This window comes from Lytechinus pictus, chromosome 4 (assembly GCF_037042905.1).
Source record: "Lytechinus pictus isolate F3 Inbred chromosome 4, Lp3.0, whole genome shotgun sequence".
Classification (NCBI taxonomy): domain Eukaryota; kingdom Metazoa; phylum Echinodermata; class Echinoidea; order Temnopleuroida; family Toxopneustidae; genus Lytechinus; species Lytechinus pictus.
This window is the reverse complement of record NC_087248.1, coordinates 1990156-1995262: the sequence shown is the minus strand read 5'-3', so window position 1 is coordinate 1995262 and position 5107 is coordinate 1990156.

Here is a 5107-nt window from a genome sequence, read left to right as displayed (position 1 = left end):
TTCATGTCAAAAGTAAAAAAAAGTGTTTTTTTCTCCTTAATACTCGAGTCCCTCATTTGCATATTGTATGTGATGCATGAAGTGAAAAAAACTTTAAAAGTCAATAAATCATGTGTATCCGATTTTTATTCAGCTGGGATTGTTGAACGGGGTAGACTTGCCTATGACACTCAAGTCATTATAACTTACAACAGGCGTAAATATACTAGTAGCGATGTTAAAACGTGCCCATTTAATGTCGTATTAATGACTAAAACTATCATGCAAAAATTTAGGTAGATTATAGACCTGTATAAAAAGGAAACTCGTTTCAAAATAATTACTTTAAGCATGGACCTATTACCTATTCGTAATAGGTCCATGCTTTAAGCGGTATGATTACCAGTCACTATATTTAATTGTTCACATCATTTCATTTTTTGCTCAATATTTTGCTCAATTTCTGTGGAGAAGAAGGACGTGTGCAATATAATATAATACACCCGGCTCATGTGCCATGTTCGCGTGCACTAAGTTATGATGACAACATGGAACGTTTTATTTTGCGCACGATTCTGGGAGTGAAAAATACATAAAACCATGGAGGTAGTAAGCCTCCATGATAAAACCAAGTGAATGTTCTATCCATACAGAGAATCTACGGATATTCCAAGCTGAAGACTGATTTGACTCTTTTTAGAACGTTCCATCGAGATAAATTCATCACCATGCCTGATGTCAAGTGTGTCTGCTGCAATGGTAAGTGAAGCTGATACCTTTTGGGCAATAATTCTAAATACATGTCTGGTTTCTACTTCCACCAAACCTGTATTATAGTAGCCTCGCTTGAATCCGTTAGCAGCTTGACAGGATGTGACGCAAATGTTTTCGTTCGGTCTGTCATGGTTTGATTGAGTCAGAATGACTGCACCTTTTTCAGGTTATAAAATAATGTGTGTTCATTGATTTGAAGATCCCTCTTTTTTTAAGTAGGGGTCTTTTCGGGGCGGGGTGTAGTTGTATCGGCTCACCCTCATAACTGAACAGGCCTACCCTGCAGTATAAAATAAATAAAACCACTACATAAATAAATAAATAAATAATCCATTATTTCTTGGACATGAAATAAGTATGCCGTTGTGAACGTCCATACTGTTAGCATAGCATGAGTTACAAACCTTAGTTTGTATTATTATTTTCTTCAGAGATTGTGAAAACCATTTTTAAGACAACGACTTGTTATGTCCAATATCAACATGAAAATATGAGTTCTGCGTCTGAATGTAAATTAAGATAATCAGATGTGGTAAATAAATTATGTTGAATTCTGTATATAGTATATACATTCAGTATTGCATGTGATTACATACATTTGGTCTGCTTGATATCTAAAAAATATGTATGCAATACAAACTATTCATAATTTACTTGCCATAAGAATTTTCTTACCTTTCTATTTTCTTAAGTGCTACAAGTGTATTTTAGCCTATTATGAAAGGCTCTTGCCATTCAATTTTTCCATCTCTGTAATCTTATATGCCTTTATAGCTAGGACTATTTCATAAATCATATCAATATTTCAAGAAACTTTTCATTTTTTGTCTCTGAATCCAGAGGGCAAGTGCGCCTGCGCTGGCCAAGAATGCTGCCAGACAGGAGAATGCTGTAAGGATGGCGCCTGCTGTCCAAAGGGAACATGCTGTGATAACAAATGCAAATGTAAGTCATCTATTCATTTCAAAAGAGATTTTTTTTTAAGAGGGCCCTTACACGATTCACTTCACATTAATTGCTTATCATAGCGTACGGCTGATAATTAAAGAGTGATTGTCACTATTGTGTCACTATCATGAAGCATAGGCCTAATCTGTCTTCTCTTTTACCAAAAAAATACTGAACTTTTTAAAACTATATAAACTTTTCATTGATTAATTATATTTGAAGAATGGTGGGTTTTGAATTTTTTTTTAATGCATGAAACTATTATTGCTTTATTATGCTCTGTAAGCGTGGTAAGGGAGCTTACTGTGCGTAAATGTGTCTGTGGGGGGGGGGGGGGGGTACGTATTGCGTGTGCTGAGGTGCGTGAAAGTACATGAAACCATATTGCTTATATCAAATTAAAATATGAAAACATGGTTAAATGATAAAGTCCTTTTGATTTGATCGCAGCATGCAAGACATGTTCCGCGGACTGCTGCACAGATGGATGTAAATGCACTGAGGGCAACTGTGCCTGCTAGAAGGACATTTGCTGCAGCTCTAGCGATGAAAGGTGAGATATGTGCCTATAATATTTTCATACTGGGTTTATAATATCAAAGCTTGTTGTAGGATTCATTTTTCTTTCACGTTAGATTGGGTCAGTCATGTGCTTTCAAATCTAAAAAATTAGTCGTTGGTCGAAAATAATCTTTGTGTTCCCTAGCCGAGTGTTTAATCAAGATTCTTTTTTTCATTAATGATGTATGTGACAACGAGCAATGGAATGGGAAGTTCCAAAACTATACATGTAAATAATTGAGAAACCTCTTTGGCTCGCCGGGTTTCAATCACTCTTGCTTAAACTTAAAGAGATGATTTCTTCAAAAGTTTGAATGAAGGCACGACTAAAATTGATCAGAGTTCAGCATCGATTTTTTCCAGCGTTGATTTCGTGACGTCACTTGCAAGGAGGTCCCTAAATGTCATGTGATATATATTCTATAAAAAAATTGTTTTCTCAGGTATTAGACATAACTTTACCTGTAGGCCAATATCTAACATGGAAAACATATTTTCAGTAATCTTAAATCATTAAAGAGTGGGGGGAAAATCACACAAAGGAAGTTGAGTTTCTTTGTGAGGAGCTAATCAATTAATGTTTGTATTTTTCACCTTTACGGACACAAATATTCACTAACTCTTTGTTTTCTCTCCCCTTCTCTCTGCTGCTTTCTCATTTCTCACCTGCAGATTGTTGATACAGCTATAATTTATTTGTATGAAGTCAATCTCTTCTGCAGACGTGCTCCACGAGGATGTGACCTGTATATTCTTGAACTGATGTCCATATATTTTTTTGTAACATAGATGTATATAAGTTAATTTACTTTGTAAAAACAAAACCTGAAATAAATTGTATTATTTTTTTAAAGAAAGTAAAGAGAATGAAACCCAAAAGCATTGAAATTAATTCTAATACCAAAACACTTGCACTGCATTGACGTCATGTGTTTTAATACCTACAATCATGTAACTGAAATGAAATTCTAATTTTATTTGATTCTTTTACTCGCACAAAATCTGTCAAAATTTGATCATGATGATGGTGACCCATGGCAATACCCCTCTGATTAAAACTAAATAAATCTAAATCTAAATGATTATCATGCATTGTCTACTTTATTTAGGATAATGTGTTTGAAAACAAAAGTGTAATGATGATTATTGAGCGGTAATTGTTGGGGAGAGAGCGGTACACGATATGACATGTTGTTCATATTTGTGCAGTGTGGATATAATGTATGCTTGGCTTAGTTGTTGGAGGATATGGGGATGAGAATGATGTAGTGTGTGTGTGTGTTATGGTGTACGGGAGGTGCGCGTGTGTGAGAGAGCGAGAGAGGCAGAAATGTATTCCTAAAAAGGGAGTGAGCACCCAAATCGTTAAAGGCTAATATAATTCAATATGAGAGCCGTGAGCACTTATCAAGGTGGATATGTACGCCAAACGAGCCTTTTATTATTTATTGATATCAATGAGAGAGAGAGGGGGAAGCTATATCAGGTAATGAAGATAGGTTATAAAAGTCAAGACTGGATGAATAAAGAGGGATGAAGAAAGTTAACACTAGCCTAAAGGTGGGGGAAAATAACAAAAATACCGTGTATAGTTTTTAAACGTCGAGATGATTAAATATAAGAAGCGGGTCATAGAACCCCTACATTTTTTTTCATTTCTTTCCCCTATGTAAGATCCTTCACATTTCACAATAGCTTTTCACCTTTAATTTCCCTTATCAATTAAATAAAATGATCTATCAAAGAAAAAATATACCCTGGATTTAGAGTTGACCCTTACCTATCAAACTCACCTCGACCCACTATACCTTATTGATCGATCGATAGGATGATTGATTGATCCAAGAAATAATTAATTTGAATGTATGAAATGTTTGATCGGACGAAAAACGTGTGGGGGAATTCTCTTTCGTCTAATAAACAATTTACTGAAACGATTAATTTTCGAAAAACTCATCCTTGGCTGAGTAGACTCCTTTTTCATTTTCTTTTCTTCTCTTTCTTCATCTTCTTTTCTCCCTCTCACTATGATTCTATTATTCCTCTCTTATCTGATTTTTCTTTCTCTCACTTTCCTTATTCTTATGTTGCAATGTGTGATCGTGTGTGTGCTTTTTATAGGTATGGTGTGCAGGCCTTTAGCTCATACTAATGTTTTTTCAACAAAGTTAATTTAATGTTATTTTCTTTGTATTTTATTGTATTTCTTAATTGTCATTTAGGGCCTCAAATATAAGTACAGGTTGCTTTATCAGAGGTCCTGGCTCATTCTTATGTATTTGTTTACTTTGTAACTTCTTGTTTGTTTTATTTTGCCAAATAAATTGAATTGAATTTCAGTTGATATATTTTCATTTTCAAACACTCTTACACAGTAGCGTACACAAGATTTTTAAAGGGGGGGGGGGTTCAAGCTGAATGAAATGCTGACAACCAAAAAAAAGGTCTTCTCCACCAATGTTAGGTCGTTTCCTACCCCCAAGAAAATTGACAAGGAAAAAAAAAGTCTCCATCACAAATTAAACGTGGTTTCGTATCTCAAAAAATATTGTCAAGCAAAAAAATAATAATAATAAGGGGGAGGGGGGTTGACTTTTTAGGGGGGGGGGTTGTGTATCATACAGGTTTATATACATAGGTATACAACAGAATAAACGTCATAAGAAATACATCAATAAAATGTAATATTGTGGGAAGATGATGGATATATTGTTGAGTTGAGTGATGTTGCAATAAATATAGATAAAAAGAATTAAAGGTTACATGTAAAATGAAACAGAGGAATCAAAAACGCAAGGCTTTATCTTAATCAATTATAAAGAAGAATTTGGTAAACATGACCATT